Source organism: Nyctibius grandis, chromosome 28, assembly GCF_013368605.1.
Source record: "Nyctibius grandis isolate bNycGra1 chromosome 28, bNycGra1.pri, whole genome shotgun sequence".
In the NCBI taxonomy this organism is placed as follows: domain Eukaryota; kingdom Metazoa; phylum Chordata; class Aves; order Nyctibiiformes; family Nyctibiidae; genus Nyctibius; species Nyctibius grandis.
Genome location: NC_090685.1, coordinates 3960938 through 3980769, shown reverse-complemented (window position 1 = coordinate 3980769; position 19832 = coordinate 3960938). Strand labels below are relative to the sequence as shown.

The 19832-nt window shown below is 44.1% G+C and overlaps 1 long non-coding RNA gene across 1 annotated transcript; it reads right to left on the bottom strand.

Moving 5' to 3' along the window:
* Positions 1-10154: 10154 nt before the first annotated feature.
* On the bottom strand, positions 10155-15531 carry LOC137674422 (uncharacterized). Its single transcript, XR_011049815.1, has 3 exons — positions 15212-15531; positions 12530-12596; positions 10155-10347 (listed from the first exon to the last, which is right to left on the bottom strand). It is a non-coding gene; the product is annotated as an uncharacterized lncRNA (long non-coding RNA).
* Between the last annotated feature and the right edge of the window lie 4301 nt (positions 15532-19832).

Below are 19832 nucleotides of genomic sequence, written 5' to 3'. Positions count from 1 at the left end.
TTGATATTTTCTATAGCTCAGTAAACATTTGCCTCTGGAGATAAGAGTTGCCGTGATCAGTTGGCCAGACAACTGGCCAGTTTGGTTGTTGGTCTGACCGAAAGGTCAGAACTTTTTCCAGGCCAGTAGAGAGGGTTCAGATGCCACCAGTTATAACCCAGAGGAGTATTTTAAATTAAGTGTATTTATGATATGAGTGTATGATCCCTTGGATCCCATGGTGGGCATCTTTTAATTTTTTATCAATACCCCTCTTTTATCCCTAGCAACTGGGCACTTCTAGCACTGTTAAGAACCAGAGAGTGACTAGGAGGAAAACCCAAGGTGAATCAGGGGCTGAGTGGGGAAAAAAGCAGCAGGAACCCTAAGACCCAGCTCCTCAGAGCACTGCAGGAGAGGGTATTACCACAAAGTCCTGTTTGGATTCTGTTCCTCTAAAGTTGGATGTTCAGGAGGCAGAGGCTCAGCACTTGGGTTTTTCCCTGAAAGTACCGGATGGGGTAAGTGAAAGAATGGAGAAATAGCCCGACTCCTGCTCCCATCCTAACCACCCAGGATGCTTCTCCTCACCTGGCTCCATAGCGGTGGGTGACTGCCAGCGTCCTCCCTCTGAACTACAGTTCTGTTCAAGAAGAAAACCAGCACTTATTCTCAGATGCTTAAGCTGATTGCATCCATGATCTGCCTGGTCAGCCTCTGAATACTGCTTCCCCTTGCTTGAGTCATTTAATCACCATTGCCAATCAGCACTATTGAAGAGAGCAACAATACCTTTCAAAGCTCAATCACCTTCGTAATCGTCTCACTGTCAGCACATATGTCTCCCTGGAGGGCAGAATTACTGACAGATGAGATGCAGGGTGTTTTTTGAAATTGAAATGTTCACTCCTATGTGTGTGTGTCTCGTGAGCACACGTATGACTCTATATATATACATACATGAGTATGTACCCTATGCTTTTAAAGGTAGCCTAAGTGTCGGGAGCAGCATGCATGCAAACAGGGAACTATGCATTTAAACAGAATTTGCAGCTTCTTAAATGTTCAGTCAACTGAGAAATATGCGTGAAAGCAACAGTTAATGTTGCAAGGCTTGCAGTGACTCTGGTCAGCGTTTAAATGCACTCAGTGGAGAGGGCTCGCATGCAGATGAGTCTGAGGTAGTCCCTGTGCTGGAAGGTCTTACTAGCACTTGATCTCCTCATTGTCATCAAGTTGTGCAAGCTGCTCATTTTGTCTGTTTAAATCAGCAGGAAGTGGAGCCTCTGAGAACCTGCTCAGCTTTGTGGAGGCGGTCAGTCATGGGACAGCCTATTCCAGCTCATCTGGATGCTCCAGGGAGGCTGGCAAGTCTCCCTGTCCACCCTCCCACCTTTTGCCTTCTGTCCCAGCAAAAAAAGTTCCCTGAAGGCTTGTGTTTCCCTGTAGAAACTTTCAATTTCAAGAGATGGTATTTTCCTGCAAAAACCTATTCAACTGCAAAATTTCCAACTCTAATAGCTGTCCACTCATTCTTTTCCAGCTTTCTACCTGGCTTTCTCACTACTTCATCCCTCCTGGCATGCAGCAGCCAGAGATAAACCACCTTAGTCTCCATGCTCCGGAGTGATCTGTCTAGCACCCGTCACAAGTCCTACCTTCAGTTTTGGGGAAAGCACAGGAGGCAATGTCACCTGTCAGCTCTGAGACGGGCACACAGGCACCCAGTCCTGCTGTGCTTGAGCTGAACGGCATTGCTTGGATCATTAACTTCTGACCTGCAACATAGCGCAAGGCTGGTGGTATGTAACACTCTGTTGTGATTCATCACCCGAGAGTCTAGATACTAATTATAATCTGCCTCATATATGCCACTAGCCTATAATTTTAATCCCAAACATGTGTGTGTGTAATGAGGCAATGCTTTTACTGTTTACATCCTGGTGTAAGCCTGTGATTTGTAACATGCTGGAAATACAACGTCAAATAAGAGGGAATAAAAATAAAATAGCAGCAAACTTTTGCCCTTTGAATCTGACATATAAAAAGTGTTGTGATGTCTTTAAAGTTTGCAAGTGTCCTGGTTTCATTGGGATTTGGTTTCAGTTTGTGGCCAGCCATGGTGATCAGGGCCATCAGCAGCTAGATGCAGGGCAGCTGACCCAGGCTGGCCCACAGGTGTGTTCTATATCATTAACAGTCAAGTTCACTATCAAAGGGAGGGCTTGCTGGGGAGGGGTGGGGTTGGTTTTGCTCTTCTGCCTTTTGGCCTCGCTTTTTCTCATTGCCAACGACTGGTGTTCCTGGAACCTGCTACAACTCTGTAGCTAAGTACAATTTTGTGTGTTTTGTGTTATTGTTGATACTGACTCCTTTATTTTATTAAATCTGTTTAATTTTAACCCATGATCTCCCTCTTTTTCCCAATTTCCTTCCTCAGTTGGGGAAGGGACATGGGATGAGAGAAAAACTGCTATTGTTTAGCACTGGGTGTGGGCTAAACAGAGACAGCAAGGAAAAAAACTGAATGCGCATGTGTCTACCTCTGTGTGTTTCTGGTTTTATACATCTATATAAAGGTAATTTCAAAGCTGAGGCTTTCTTCCCTGATGCTCAACAAAGCAAATCCAGATATCCACTGACCCAGAGGGAATTGCTGTGAGCAGGATAAAACCAGAGTAATTTCTGCCTTTGACTTACCAAGACAGAGTGTAAGTCCAACTCGCTGCATGCAGAGCTGTATCCTGCTGGCCAGATGCTTTTCCTGGAGGCTCTCAGCAAAAACTTCACTGTCCTTGTCTGTAACTTCTGGGCTGACACACAGCCTGTGCTGGGACTCAGACTGAGGGATGTGGGGTCTGGTCCTGACCCAGGTGGTGCTTTTATTTGCCGCACACAATTTTCAGGGTACAGCTGCAGCTTCTGCTCTGTTATTGCCACCTTTAACGATGTGAGTCCCACCACAGATATATTAGGGCCTGATGGCTATGCAAGCTTATGGACTGTGGGACATATGGGCTGGGGAAGAGTAAAGAAGCGCAAGCTATTGGGAAATGTGCTCTTATTAATCTGTACCAAAACAGGAAAATGCCCCACAGGGAGGAAGATCATCAGGAAGAATTTGGGGATTCTGGGCATCTTTCCAACAAGGAACAGTAGAGCATCTGGAAGGGGGAGTCTGGCCAGAGCCTGGATGCCAACACAAGAAAGGGAGGCAGGATTGGCAACACCAGTGAGTGCAAGGGCAAACATGTGGCCCTGTAAGCTGTATCCCAAAATTTCTTGTGCCACGAGGCATGTGCAACAGATCTGGAAGAGCTGAGGCGCTGGAGAGCTTTAGGAATGGGTTTTGGGGGAGATTGGTCCCAGAAGTGTTGCTGCTGCTTTGTGGACTGACCTGATATGAACTGCCTCAGCCCCTGCAAGCTTGCTGCACCCTCAGCTGGGGCTTGAGCTCATGTGGTGCCCCTGGGCCAGCAGCGCTGCCCATGTCTCATAACATCAACTGTTGGGTGATCAAGGCTGATGGACCTAGCCTTGAGGCTTTGCAGTGGGGAACCAAGGGTTTGATGTGCCATCCTGTGCTCTCCTGATGACTTCAGCAGGTTTGGGGGAAAAATCCTTGTTTGTCATGGAGAACCCACCAGTTTAGCAGGCATGTGAGCTAGATAAATGTGTGGGGAGAGAGAGGCATATACTTTGTTGGTGTGTTTTTTCTAAAGAATATATTTGATTAAAAGTTGAGATGACATAAGAGAGTGAGCAGACAGCAAACAACAAAAAACATTGGGATTTGAGCCCTGGAAGAAGCAACCAGCTTTCCTTGGAGAATAACACTGAGGAGGAAAAGAGAAAGTACTGAGCTGGAAACAATCAATGTTACATGTTTTAAAATAGCAGCAAAAGCAGTAATCTATTCCTTTTGGCTGCTTCTTCAAGCAAGCCACTTTGGACAGAGGCTTTTCCCTGTAATGAAAATTATATGATCTCATCTTGGAGATGGGAGTGATGTAATAACCATGTAGGGAGTATTTTGATGTCTTGCATGGGTCATTGAAAAACTGCCTGGCAAATTGGATCACGGACTATAGGGAACATCCTGCCACAGCAGGAAAATGGTCTGGATATAGCAAGTGACCAAAGGATTTTTGAAAAATCCCACTGTATGTAATTATTGTTTCTAGTTACAATCACAGAAATATATCTTTTATTTTCCCTCTCTTATTTTTTGTTGTCTTTTAATATAGCCTTTCCTTCTTATTCAATAACCCTTCTTATACCTTCATTTTCCCTCTATATTAAGACCTGATGATCCATTAAGGGAAATCCTATATTTTGGATTGCATCTAAATTGATTCTGGAACATGGACCGCCTGCCTCAAAACCACTTCCATTCTCTTCTGGTGGGGATTAGATGGATTTTCTTTCTGAAAACAAATGAAAATTTTGATTATATGTGTCATTCAAACTGCAGTTCCATCTTATTAAGCGGTTCCAGGCAGTTGGTGCTGGGAACATTGTAATAAGGACTCTTAACATCTGAGACTGTTTGGCTGAATCTGTTGGCCAATTGCACGCTCTTAGTCAGGAAATTCTGGCTGTTGCTAAGTGTGCAAACTGAAAACCATATGAAACAATGAAAACAAGTGTTTTATTATGTCACTAATATTTAAAATGGTTTAGGATGGCAGCTGTTCATTTCTGCATATTTCAATGCCTTAAGGAAAAATGCTCTCTGGACTTCTTGGTTTAGTGTATGCCTTGGCATTACAACACTATTCATCTTCCCTCTCTAACATCCCAGATGTCCCTACAGTCATTGAGAAAAGAAATCACACATGAAATAAATGCTGGCTTAGACTAAAAGATTACATTTCAAGTGTGCACAAATCTTTTTCTTTCTTTTTTTTTCTTTTTTTTTTTTTCCCCAAACAGGTGCCAATTTATCAGCCTAGATCCACGGAAGGATGTGGGCTTTTCATTCTTCATTTCTAGGCATCGAAGCCTTCAAGAGGGACCCAGCATCCTGGGAAGGTGCCTGGCTCTATACAGCACCAAAGGAAGGTCCACCTGGGGTCAGAGGGAGCCTATCTCAGACCTGCTTTTCTCCACAGAAGATCCACAGCCTGGAACGCTGGAACTTCCAGCTCCTTATTTAAAATAGCACCCATCAGGCTTTTATTAATTCATACATAAATGCACATCTCTAGTCAATCCCCAGATCACCAAGGAACAGATGGTTGTGCATTAAGGTGAGTGCCTGCTAAATCAAGGTTACTGTATAGAGAGGAGCAAAATTCATGGAGGGAGGAGAAGAAAGCAAATAGGCAGCATAGCATCACTGCAGGTTTGTGGAGCTCAGATTAAGAAAAATAATACAGATTATATTAGTTTGCATAAGTGTCACTCTTGGCACTTTGGTGGCTCCTGCCTGGAACCTGCATGACACCTTCCAGGTTAAAGCAAAGGGTTTTTCCCCCCCCGTCAGGACTTCTTCCCCTAAAGGCCCCCACAGAAGTAGTTTTCTCTCAGCAGTGTCAGAACAGGCTGGAAAGCATCGACTGGTGGTTATGTAAAGGTGCTCACCACAGAAAGGAGGCTAGAAATACGTGCTTTGCAAGTCACTCCATCTCTCTCCACCCTAGGCAAAGAATAGATTTTAGGAGATTTTTCTTGTGGTTTGAGGAAAATCCCATTAAAAGGCCACCAGAGGGGGTAGCTGCCACTGCTGCACACAAGACCCAGAGAGCTGGTGCCAGCATGGCACATGTTACCGCTATTATTTATAGCGCTCTACCTATACTTATGTAAGTGGTGCTAATTAGGAGATGGAATTAGCCTACTGCTCTCGGCAGCATAATTGTAAATAATTTCCTAACGTTTCGCTCACTGAGTAATGAGTTTCTCCTGGAAATACAAAAGATGAACTAATGATAATCTGGCAGTTTACAGCAAGATGACAAACATTAATTATATGGGATTACGATGTGATCCTCCAATTTAAGTCAGTTTGGCATTTCTAGGCAGAGCTGGATATTAGGACTTCAGAGGATGCTCTTGTCTGCAGCATTTTGTGTTACTTTTTTTCCTGATTTCGAGCCGCCTTTTAGCTTTATCTTTTACCCACAGATCTAACTACCTTCAACTACTTTGCATGCAGAACTGCTGGGCCAGATTTTTTGACAAGACAATTGTATAATTGTGCCTGAAAAATATGTACAGAATGAAGCTTAATTTGCATTTAAAAATGACCATGCTAGCAGACCGGACCACTGCATGTATGGGGATGTAGCTTGGCTTTGATTGCATGTAGGATTGATAAACTGTAGGCTTAAACATGGGACGTGGGACTTACTAAGGTCAGCTCCAGAAGAGTGGTGCACGTAATGCTGGGATACAAACTATTCACTGAATAAGGTCATGTCAGAAAACTGGACAACATATTTGATGTTTGTCAAGGGACTCTGCTGACTGCTGATGGTCCTTGGGAAATTCCTTTGACCTAAGGTGTGAATCCAGGATTTTCCAAATTTCAGGGAAGTTACTCTCCATCTGATCTCAAAAAGAAGCTCCATCTGCTGACACAGATGTATTTCTTCCTGATCCAGGAAGTTTTTCTCAGGTTTCTTTTATCCAAGCACTGAGTAATTTCTTCTTTGGGAAGATCAGAGTTATCACTTGTAGGGAAAGAGATATAGATATGAAACTGGGTGTAATGATGTTGACTCAAGCTGAAGAATTTAATTTTTAAATTTTTAACTGAGATCTGATCATCCTTATGTATTCTGAATCAGACCCAGGATAATTATAGTTTCCATATTTGTAGGAAAGTGGAATTTGGAATATGGTAACCTTGCTGTTTTCTCCATATTAACTAGTTTTCTATAAATAATACAAATGCATGATAATCACCACTGGAACTCTTCACTAAAATGAGAAAGGAGACTCTATCCACTGAAACAAAAAAGATATTCATAGACATGGGTTGGCATGAAATCCCCAAACATCAGGATATTCTGAAACGGTGTTTGGTTTATGAGCTTGTGCAAACAGCCGCTGTGCTGGGCATCAGCAAAGCCGGTTTCTATTCTTGCTGCCACTGTTTGCTGCGATGCGGTCTTGGGCCGCTAACAATCTTTTAGTTTCTCCATCTACACCTGGGGATAATGGTACTTTGTGATTTACACAGAGCTCCGTCTCTCTCTCTAGATCCCAAGGTGGTATTCAGGGATGTGTAAGTATTACGGTAATTGTTGTATTGCTGCCAGTGTTCGCCGGGCTGGAAGGACGTGAGCTGACTGCACACTCATAACAAAACGCCTCTGCTGCATCTGCTTAACTGCTTGTTTCCAGGTCCCACCAAGCCTGTGTGGACCCAATAGCTGCTAGCAGTATTAATACAGTGTGGTTCTTACTCCATCTTCCCAGACCTCTTCTAGTGCTGGCTCGGCTTACTTTGATTTGCTCCGATGTTGCTAAATGCTACAGGACAATGCTCACACCTTTCCAACTTTTTTGGTGCCCAATTCCTTTTGATTTAAAAGGGAATTAATGGTTTAAATGCCTTTGAAAATCTGCCCCTCAGAACCTATTTGTGCAGATACATCTGCAGACTCAGCACTAATTACCAAATTTGGTACATCAGTACTTAAGTGGGGAGTAGTTAGGCAAAAGCTGGGTGACGCCTTTTACCCACAGAGTATTTATCACTTTGAACCATGAAAAAGGAGAGCCAAACCCAGCCTTAGGAGCTGATGTTTCCAATTTAAGAATCATTATCTTATCATTTACATCCCCAGCTGTTCACTGAAAAAATATTTTGACCTTTATCTTCCCTTTGTAGCAGGTGAAATCTAACAGAGCTGGGCGCGTTGCGACACTCACAGCAGCTGCCAGCTGGGTATTTCCAGACAGTGAGTGCTGGCGGGTGCTGGAACGCCCTTCGGTGCCTCACCAGCCTGCATCCCAGACCTGCCACATCTTACAAGGCTTCTTACGTCTACACTGAAGAATAATGGTATTAGTTTTCCCTTCCTGTGACTTTTCAATCAGTAGAAACATCTCTTTCCTCAGTTCACCTAATTAAGTGTCAAGAGTCGATCTTTGGGCTGAAATTGGTATCTGAAATAGAAATGTGTGAACAAGCTTTACTGATAGATTTTGTTATTTATTGGCAAGTCAAATACAAACAGCCAGGGAGCTGGCTCAGCTGAAGGTTACTTAATCTGGTTTTTGTTTGGTTTTTGTTTGGTTTCAATATCTAGTAATAACTAGACATTGAACTAATTAGTTTACCACACTGTCCTCAGTGACATCCTTCCTTTTAGGGGAATCTTTTCTGACCCCTTAAAATTACAGATAAAATCAATCTTTAATTTACTTCTATCCTTCAGTCTCCATCCACTCTTCAGCCCTTCCTCGTGCAGGGGTGTTGCCTGTCGTCTCACTGCAAACTCCTTGTGATTCTGCCAGACTTTTAAGTATTTGGGCTGAAATTTTCTGCAACAGGTGCCTACCCCCAGCTAACTTGGTTAGGAAAGACTTCAGGCAAAACAATTTTTAAGTTTCCAAGAAAGAGGATAAAGAGATATATGTTGTTTTACTTATCCTAACAGAAAAAAAAAATTCTAGCAATCTCTTCTTTTACAAGCTGTACCTTGTTTTCGAGCTGGGATTTGCAATCTCTTTTGGGGATTTTCCTCTGTCTTGAAATTACACCAAATACGTCCCCTCGTGCATTCAGAAAAATTCAGTGCATGAAAAACGAAGATTTGCAAGGTCTTTGTTGCTGAAAATGCTGTATTCTTGTTTCATTTGCACCGGAGGTGCTCACGTGTCGGAGAAGGAGGATCGCTGCGGTGGCAGGGAGGGTGAGATGCTGTGAGCCTGCGGAAGCTGAAGGCACATACAGAGCAAAGAGCTTTCCCCAGCATTTAAGGCCCCTTGCTGATGCTCTCGCAGGGTGAAAGGAGGAGTTATCAGTTTCCCTTTTGGACGAGATGATGACTAGACCTGTGCAAAGAGCTCGGTGAGACGGGGTTGGGAGATGTACTATGGGAACTATGACTGAGCTTAGAGCTTGGTGGCAAGGAAGAATAAAGCATACAAAAAAAACCAGGATCTTAATATTTATTTTAACTCATTGGTATTTTCTCTTATCTCCCATCTTCTTCCCTTTGCATTCCCTTTCATCCTGAAAGCATCACAAGACAAGGAATCCCTAATAACTAAATTGATTGAGTCTCGACTTGTATCTAAAAGAGAACAGTTCGATCTCAGAAGCTGAGCTGTCAGTTCCTTATATATCTCCTTTAATTGTGCTTATTTGGAATTAGCCAAATTCTCTACTGGCAGAAGCTATTGACACTAGAAGAGCATTTGGCCATCAAAATCATGTACATTTTATTGTTGTGTATTATTTACTAGCTTATATAGCACTGTTAGTAAATGCCACTGCACAGTGATGGATATCCATTAATTTTGCATTAATGCACATCCCATCAAATATATTCTGGAGTCTGGCACTGAGATTTCTGGGCTGTTTTGCCACACATACCGACTTGTTCCAGCCTTGCGTGTGTCAGGTAATCACCCTGTGCCTTAAAGGAGTGCTGTGAAGTGGGTGGGTTAATGATACCTGCCTGAAATGATGCTGTGAGACTCGATCAATTCACACTTTTACAGCAGCACTTAGAGATCTTTCAGGGAAAGCATGGTATGAAAACAGTATTTAAATCTGGATGGACTTGTATGATAACCCTTGGTATTCTGGATTTGTAAGGGAGGACAAAAAGATCTGCAAATATTTACTTATGCTTTAAAAGCTCTTGGGAAACATCTGCGCAGTAAAGTACTGTGCTAAACAGCAAAAGGGGTTGGCAGAGGTAGAGCACGGCCGTGCAGCCACACTGGCTAGGACAGAAGCTTAAATAACTCAGAGCGGCGTCCCAGACTAGTGCAAAAGCTTTTTTGCATGATGAAGATGCAGTCCTGTCTCTCTCAGGTTTGATTCCTGTGTGCAGGTGCCTGGGCAGTTCAGGATTTCTTTGAGAGATGCCCACAGAAAAGAAAGTTGAGACTCCCGAGCACACATGCTAGCGGCAGGAGAATTTAAAATTTATTTTAATGAATTTTAATAGAAAATAAAATAGTAACTTCAAGCCAGGGGACTGGAGGAAGAGTCCCATCTGGGTGACCGCCCTGGAGTGCTGCACGAGTGTGTGGGGAGTCCCGTGGCAAGTCAGAGAGCAGAGGACATTCAGAACAAAGAGCGAGCGGCTGGGCAACAAATGGGCACGGCATGTTCATTGGCATTAGTGAGCTGAGTGGAGTCTCGGCTGGCTGGACGCTTATGGATTGTCTGCCTGCCTAAAGGAAAAGAAATATTTATTTTACTTTTGTTTACGGTCAGTATCTACTAAGATCCATTTTGTGGCTGCTGTTAGTCTTATGCTACCGTGTTTGGATCACAGAAATAATGAGACAGTATTTCACACCCTGGAAATACAGCACAAAATCATGGTCCTCCTGAGCACCACGTAAAGATGCCATTAACCCTTGAGGAGCCAGGACTTCAACCCAAATCCCTTCACTGGATGTCTTATCTTTATTGACCCTGGAAATCTTTCTAAAAAAGACATACTTCTGAATCAGCCATCAGGTAGTCAAAATTATCTTTTGACTCCTGTTTGGAAGAGAGGAGCCAGGGGTTGTTACAGCGTCTTCTGAGCTGGAGCACAGGAGATATTGGGTAGAAGCAGCCTTGGGTGAAGGCCCCATAATTTTTTCCCCCTTGTTTGTTACAGGGGAGTGATGGGGTGGTCCCAGGGAGAGCCTCTCACTGGTGTGAAGGTAGGAGCTTCAAGCTGGACTCTGCAATCCACCACTGTCCCCTTTTGGTTTTGTCTCATATGCTCCTGGTTCAGCAAGTGTCTTTAACAGTATCCTCTCCACTCGGAGTGAGGTGCTGCCTACCTTGAACACATGGCGCAGCTGTAGCTGTGATGGACTGTGGATTTGTGCCAGGGGTAGTACCTTTCACTGAACTGACTGCTACACATGGAAAACCAGACACGCTTTCCGAAGAGGGCTTGTGTGCCACCAGCTCTTGCCATGCAGAGGCCAGGTCTCCTGGCAAGCATTGCTCCACGCTGAAGGGCATTTCCTGCTGGCAAGATGGGCACTTCCCCAGCTCCAGACATCCCTGATGTGTTTTTCCACCTCTCCCTTTCTCCGCTTCTGCAAAACATCTCCCTTCAAACAGTGAAACAGATCTCCACAGATGTGCAGTGACTCCCACATCCTCCCATGCATGTCCCACCAAGTGGAGCTGACATGGACCTCCGAGGCTGCCCCACTTCTCCTCTTGCTTCCCTCCTCCTTCCCTGTCCCCCTCCTGCTTTACCACCCGCCTGTGTGCAATTGCCGGGAGCAGCGGGTGCCCATGTGGCACCACCAGGGGGGTTGTTGCACAGCAGAGCAAGCCCTCCATGAAATAACAAAGCATCCTGGCACATCACAGCCCATCTCCTCTCTTACCGCTGGTGTCTTTCACTCATTTTACACTTGTCAGGCTGCCGCTGCTTCTGTTCTCAGCTCCTGGCGCGTTCCCCTTCCCTCTCATTCTCATGGACTGTCACATCCACCAGCATGAAATACTCATGTCTCAGCAATGGGGAGATTTTGGAAAGCCACTTTTTTCAAAGCACTGCTGCTGAGAGGAGTCTGTTTTATCTGTGGTCTCCTTGGACTCACCTCTTCCTTACGCTTTGCTCTGCCTCTCAGCATCTCTTAAAGTAGCATTGACTTTTCAACTCCACGTACTTCCTGAGTTGTCGGTGTTTGTCTTAGTCCCACCAAGGCATGTTTGGAGTGGGAGCTGTGAAGGGTTGTTATAGGAGGAATAAAGATGGGAAGGAGACAAAAATTATTCTGTAAGACCTGCGCCAACTACGCTTTGCTCATGAGAACAAGCATGGCCTGAAAAGGAGCCTTCACTTGCGTTGACTCCAGACTGCTCTGAGACATAGAGTGTTGTATTTTTGGAGCCACGTCTGCAGGCAGCATAGTAATGGGATGGATCCTGATTGTGCAGACATTTATCCAGCTTCCATGCTGGTGGGCATGTGGAAAGAACGAGAGCAAGATGGATGAGACTAGCCTAGAGTAGACTAGCAGTCAGATCCACTGTAAGCACCGATTTATACCAACTAAGGATCCAGCCTGTGAAATCTGGTTGAACCTTAATTTCTGCGCAGATTCCACTTTCCATTAGCACTCTGTGAGCATTTATTTGACAGCAGAAATTTTTCATTATCTTAGGAAAAGCAGTCACGTTTCAGGGAAAGATACTGCGTTCAGTTCATCTACGCACCCGCATGCACTCCCAGACATGCACAGAGCTTAATTTTGCATAATCACATTGGTTCTTAACCATGGCAATATATTCAGATCTTCAGACACCTGACAGTCAGACCCAGCTCTCTAGCAGCCTCCCTGCTGGAAAAGCAATTATACTTGTGCAAGGCATTGGTGGAGAGTTTAAAGATACCTGTCGTCCTAGAAGGAATGTAGAGCCTTTCGGGCTAGCCGTTGCAAGGGGGGCATCCCATCCAAACCTGTTATCAAAGTAAAGCTCAAGTGATCAAGAATAATTGTAAACTACATCCAGCAAAGGAAAGTTAACTTTAATTCACTAATAGGTGATTTATCAGTTTGTCTTTCACTTTGTGGTGATGAATCTGCTTGTTGAGAAACCTCAGTCTCTAGGGATGAAATTAAATTCTTTGTCTGTCCAAAGGGGAGGCAGAACCTCTTTAGCTGAGTCGAGGGGTAAAAAAAAAAAAAAAGAAAAAGTAGCCATTTACTACCTCTCCTGTTCATCTTCTTTTCTGTGCAAACGAGAATGCAACAATACTCCCAAGCTTTCCCCACTTCTGCTCACTTGGGCTGAGCTAGCGATAATTTGGTCTCCTGCTCACAGCACCCCTTTTAAAAGAGACCATCTCCAATGAAACAATCCCAGCTAACAATAATTACATTTTCAAATTAATAGTCACTGTTGTTCGACCCTGGTGGAATTCATCGAATTGCGGTGCCATTCCCTGTGGTCTGACTGCAGACGTGTGTGGCTGACATCTGTCAGGGATGATGCAGGAGGACTCATCCCACCCTGGGGCAAGAAAATAAACTAGGTGATCTCCTGAGGCTCCCTCAGGCCCTGAGCTCCTGCCGAGCAGGAGTCACACGCGTGCTCTGCCTACCTCTATATGTTTAACTAGAAAAAAGAAAAACCTTTGCCATATGACAGAGAGATGGCACTGCCACAAAGATGAGAAAACATACTTCTCTGGTAGAGTTAAGTAGAAAATGCAAGTGTCTCCAGTTCAAAGTTTTTGTGGACACTGGAAGGCAGTCTCCTTTCTTTCATCGTGTGATCCAAGACCTTTAGTGGCTTAAATGAGAAACTTAAAAGAGGAGAAAATATTTTGCTGATTTTTCCTTTTTTGTGTGTGTCATTTGGGTACAATAGACACGAAGAGCTGTAATACTGTCTTTCCCTCTCATCTACATTCAAAAAAAGGAAAACATTTAGCGATAGAGCCAGAGTGTGATCTTGATTAATGCACCCAGATGTAACGCCAAAGTGAATCTCGTGCTATAAATACAACTGTTTCAGGCTCCCACTTGTGTAACAGAGAGAAAAATCTAACACAGGGGTTCCAAAAAATTCTCCTGAACCTTCCAAGGCTCAGTCAGGCCCACATGCAAAGTCCAAAATAAATGGAATTTACTGGAAAATCCCCAAGATTATGTCTAGAGTGATTCCAAGTCTTTTCTTTTTTCCAATTCAAATGAGCCCTATTACACATTGGGAATGTTTAGAAGAGAAATACAGCCTATTTCGTAAAACCTTATTATATATTTTAATGTACGCAGGGTAGACATGAAAATGTCTCTTGGGCATTTCATTGTTTCAGTTTTATAATTTCATGTGCTCTTTGGTTACTTATGAAAAGTCTTCAGAAAAAACACTTTTGTGATGTTTATTTTATCTACACAAGGGCTACAGCTGCGGAATCAGACTCTGTACTTCATGGGTGCATTTTACTCACTTGGTTAAGTTTGACCGATTGACAAAATTGTAGCAAGTCCCAATGAGTCAGTGACGCCATTTCAGAAACAAAGCCCAAGTGGCAATAAGCCCGCAGCTCATCCACCCCAAACCTGGTGGTAAAGATATTCCTTCCTGGCTTCATATGACCTCCAACATCAGTTGGAGGCTTCAGTTCCATCACCAATGGATGTCAAAAAGCCATGTGTACCTTAAAATCACCATATATCACATATGACCATAAAGATAACCCCTTCTGCTTTATACCTCCTGATCAGCTCTGGTGACATGCAATGCGGGTCTGAGAAGGGAGATCTGTTTCCAAAGGCCCTGTTGGGGACTTTTACATCAGGTACAAACGGGAGAACAGGATACAAATATCTCCTTCTGCAGGTAGGACGAGTTGCTTCTGGGCCAGCTCTTTAATCTTGCCTCCACCATCTCTTTGCGGCTATCTTTGCTGTGTGCTGCCCAACATGGTAAAAATTGAGGTCAATACACAGAGAAGGTCCATCCTTCAGGGAAGCAGTGGTGGGTTTGATGAGCACCTGTAGCCTACAGCTCATGGTTCTGTTCTAGGCTACAGGAAGAGGGGACTTCAAATTCTGCCAGGACTGGACAAAGACATGAAGAATAAAGCCCAAGTGGGTTTGCTTGGAACAAGCAGCCTTGTAGCAGGACCCCATGTCGCTCTGAGCCAGGAGGTCAGGCTGGCCCTGATGAACCAAAACCAAGGTAATGGTGTCCACACACCAGCATAGTTCCTATACCTAAAATGGGCAGTGCACAGAGAAAATCCTGTTGAAGAAATTTATGTCTCAGGGGTCCAGATTCCTTCACACAATGCAGAGAAAAAATTTCAGCCTCCAGAGAGATACAGGAACAAAATACATACTCCTCTAGCACTAGGATAGTGATAGTAGAGCAATGCAAGTAAGTTAGAATTGCTATTGTGAGGGTCCTGCATGCACCAACAGGCTCTGATTGTCCTGATAAGCCTCACCTGGGCCTCCAGCCCTTGGCCCTGGGGCTGTATTTAAGCTCAGACCTTTAACCATCCTCCTTCCGCGAGCAGGTCTGTGTGCATGCTAAGCCTGACCTTGCTCCTTACTTCCTCACCTCCTGAGTAGCGTGCTCTCCTGGGCTGTCGGCTGGACCTGCTTGTCTCTCCCTGCTCATGTGGCCCCGTGCCTCCATCTCAGCCTCTTCTGCAGAGCAGCCTGCTCTTGCTGCACCCAGCAGTTATCTTCTGTGGTGTTCCCTGGTCCTCCTTTAGCTTTACTTTCCAGGACAGAAAGCATTTGGGAACATCACAGGAGCAGATATGCAGACCTGTGGAAGTTCAAATGCCAGGTAGGGAAACACCCTGATCCCTGGGACTCTGTCCCCTTTCCACATACGGATGAGAAGTCCCCATGGATCAGGATCTCCGCAAAGCCACGGTGGAAAGCAGGGATGAGCTGTAGCTGTTCCCTGAGCTCCAGCTGAGAATGTGGCATTTCAGCTGAAATATGACAATGCTGTTAACACATTTCTGGCACTGAACTGAGGGCAGGGTGACACTGCAGTGTCTTGATACTGGTGAAGGCTGGTGACCTTTTAACAGGTTCCCTTTTTAGTAGCAATCGCATCACATACGCAATTTCTTAAATGCAAAATACTACCTTTTTCTTTAAGGTTCAGAAAGATATCGTACAAGGGCTCTGACAAACGTCTGTTTCACTTCAATTCTGGCTCAGATAATGGGAGCTCTTGCACAAGAAAGAAAAAAACAGCAAGAGTCCCCATTATTTACCAATCCAGAGAGGTACAAATCACAGAGCCGCTAAAGCCCTGTTCCTGTGATTTCGGTTTTATGGGTCATTACTGTAACTGGCTTTCGATGCTCTTCTTTTAACATACAAATGGCACCACTTCATTTATTGTGAGTGGGACTGATTCCCCTCCCAAGGGGTCCCCATCGAACCTAGCATTATTTGCACAGAGCATGGAAAGGGCGGCGTTATTTCTTTAGTCATGGGAAACCCTTCTTTAAGGCTTAGCTTTGTTTTCTCCGTGGCTGAGCACCCTGCAGGCTGATAGCTATGGTGGCACTGTAAGCTCCAGTAGGAGCTAAACGGTTTGTGGAGGTAGGAAAGCTAAATATCACTGCCCGTGTGCTTGCTTAACTATACTGAAGGCAGTACTACTTAGGCTGTGTTTTGTGAGGGAGTTTTAGGGTATGTTGGCAATGTAAAGAATAACTTATAAAAAGCAAGGTACCTGATTTTTCTTTTAGGCCCTGTAAAAAATTCTGAGCAAGTTCAAGTCCTGCAGCTTGAATTCTTTCTCTTTGTTTTTTGCAAGTGATTGGGAACCTCTGGGTCTGCTGCTGCTGCCAGGAAACGGCTGTGCCGTGGCATTACGGAGGTGCAGCTCACCTCTGCAACGGGTCCTGGGATGTTTTCAGATGCAGCGTGAAATACAACAGCAGCAGTGCAGTGTGGTGCTGCTGCTCAGGGTTTGGTATGTTCCTGCAGAGGTTACACCTGCATGTGCAAACCGCCAACTCAGATACTTAAGAGAAGGTGCTGTTACAGCTTTGCAGAGACCTTTGCTTGGGATTTCGTTTTTTTATTTTATTATTTTGCTCCTTCAGCTTGATACAATGCAGGACATTTGGTGTTCTTGGGTCTATTGGAGGAATGCTCTCTACTTTCCTCTACCTACCTGAAACCATGCATATATATGGCATAAGATTCCTAAGTGATTGGTTACTTAATAAAATTGTGCAGATGTTCAGCATATAGATTTCTCTTCTGTATTTCTATTAAGAGAGAGTCTGAACAGTTTCCAAAATCCTGTGCTACAAATTTTGTCTTGCTTTTAGAAGTCAGATCTAAAGAGGAGAACTTGGTCAGTAGTGCCCTGTACAGAGTAGTCCAGCTGAAGCTGGTTAAAGGTCTTCCCAGATAACTTTTTCAATGTGAAACAGTGGCAGATAAGATAAATAAGAGGATAAGTTATAGGAGGAGGGAGAGGGGCAGGAGGGAGGCTGCAGAAGAGGAAAGAGGGATGGTTTGGTCTGCAATTGAGTCAGTTCTGATGCAGCTTTTATGCTTTTTCACTCTCCCACAAGTGGAATGACAAGGGCTGCAAATATAAATATTAATTTTCTTCCTGTAATAAAACTGTCACTGGACAAAACATGTCAGGCAAAAACACTGCTGCTTTCCAGATGGGGAAGCAGCTCCTTGGTACGAGCCTTGTCTTGAGAATGAAGTACTGGTGATGGGGTTTGGCGGGGCTTGGGGATTTTGGGGATATGTTTTGGGTTTGGTTTGGGTTTTTTGCTTTTTTTTTTTTTGGTTGGGGTTGTTTTGGTTTGTGGGGTGGTTTTTTTTGCTATGGAGGCAGCCAAACCTTGCCAATACACAGAGGGGATTGACTGCAACCTGATGCTGACTGAAAGGAAGTGAAGCTGCAAAAGCTGGTGATCTAGCTAAGTGGACAGCAAAACAAACTGAGGGCATTGGGGGCATAAAGTTGTCAAATAATTGCAACGTTGGAATGTTGCGTAGCAACAGTAAAGATCCTCTGTGGGTTTTATAGTCAGAGTGTGCATTATATACAAGCCTGATCTGCCATTCCGTCAGTGAAGAATTGCATCCAAAAACCTGGAGCCAGTGGGCACGATACAGCCAAACACAGTTAGTGGAGTTGTTTACTTGCTGTGGTCTTCTGTGTTTGTAGTCGATGTTTCCAATTGATCCCTCTTAAAAGCCTATCCTTGATAAAGGTGTTAAATTAAAACACAGTTCTCTACAGCTGATGAATACTTTTTACCCTCTTTGGCAAGGGGATGAGTCTTCCTACACATCGCTCCCTGTCTCAGAACAGCCACTGATTAATACATTTTGTTTCTGAAGCGCGAGATGCAGGTTCACATGCCAATGCCAGCACCTTCTTCACCCCCATCTTTCATTTGGATTTCCTCCTGCCTTTTGCTGGAATCTTTGTCAAGTAGGGAATCTCTTTTTCTTCTGCCAGCAAAGTACTGTCAGCTCAGTTCTGTGAGAGCAGTGATTAGCAACAATGTTAATTGCTAAACTATGTAAATCAAAAGCAGCAGTGAAAAAGTTCCCACACTGTGCTCACCAAGCCCTCTGCCCCTTGTTTGCCACAGCAAATATTGACTGTTTTGATTGTTACTTAACGCACACGGCTCTGCTTTGGCGTGAAGCATCTTGCATCCTGCTGACTTCCTTTAAACTGCACGGGCTCAGACAGGGATGTTTTCAGTGGCCTTTTCTCCATTGCAATTAGAGGGGCAAGGTCAAACAAACACACAACAGAATTGCTCTCTGCTCCTTTGCAGTGATTTTTTGGACCTTATGTACATCATGTGGCTTTCACGTAACCTGGAACTACTCCAGAGCTCAAGAAAACCCAAACAAACAACCCCAAAACAAAACAAAAAAAAAAACCCAATTACAAAAAAAAGAAACTCCAACCCCCCCAAAACCCCAGCTTTAAAGATATTGCACATTATTTTGTTGGACATAGCCTTCTGCCTCCTACTGTGAAGGTCAAAAAGCAAAAGCTCTTTTTTTTCCCCTCAAGTGTCATACTAGCAAAAGCTAACACTGACAGCCTTGGAAATGAAAGCTCAGCTTATATGGTCCAGGTAACGTCAGTTTGGTCTCTCTCAGGTGTGCATACATTGGCTGAGAGCCCTGACTGAGCCTTAAAGAGGCTTCCTCTGGGAGCGAGCAATCCTGTTAGGAGCACATCCCTCAGCTGAGTGCTGACAGCGGCTGTGGGTCACGCCACGATTTGAGTTACGCAGACGCCTGACCACAAAGGGCTCTTTGGAGACCTCCCTCAACTGATCTCATGAATCCACACATTGATTTGGATCCACAAGCAGCTCACATTGACTCCGAGCTTTTGGACCAAAACCTCAACTTTCTATAGCCTACTGCAAATGTCTTCTGCCTTGAAACAGATGAAATTAATGACAGACAAGACAAAACCACCTAGGCTTTTTTAGTCTTTCTACTCCAAGTTGAAGGATGCTCAAATACTTCATTCCCTTTACTGTCAAGATCCTTCTAATTTCCAGCCTTAACTCTCTGTCCCCCAAGGCATCATTTCCCATTTGTTCTTGTGTCATGATTGTATTTTATATCTGCAGTGAGGGCAAATTGCAGATTTAAATAGCATCGATGCTGCAAAGTTTTGCGCTATGTACAGATGGAACAACTTGCAATAATTACAATATAGTTACTGTTTTCATCTGATTAGCTGGAAATACACTGATTTTTCTCCTCCCATACTTCACATAAAGGTTCCTTTTTATCAACAGTTTGTACAAATGTTACTCTATAGGGGGTGGCTGTGGTTTCTCTAGATTTAAAAAACACAGTATATTGTTTGTAAATACGTCTGATCATTTGTAACACCGTCTGTTACTCCCTTTATGACATTCTGGAAAAGAAACAGCAGAGGAGGACATGAAGATCTCTAAAACTACAGGAGGGAGGAAGAGAGAGGGTGGATTGAGACTGATTGCTCACTGTTTTCCCCCATACAGGAATTAGGGGTCCTCATCTGAAGCCAGAAGCAGCCAGATCCAAAACAAATGTTACAAGATGATTCTTCTTCCAGCTGCCAGAAGGTGGATTTGCTGGACTCTATGGCAAAAATGTGATGGATGCAGAAACCTTACACGGATTCAAGGGGAGATGAGCTCATGGAA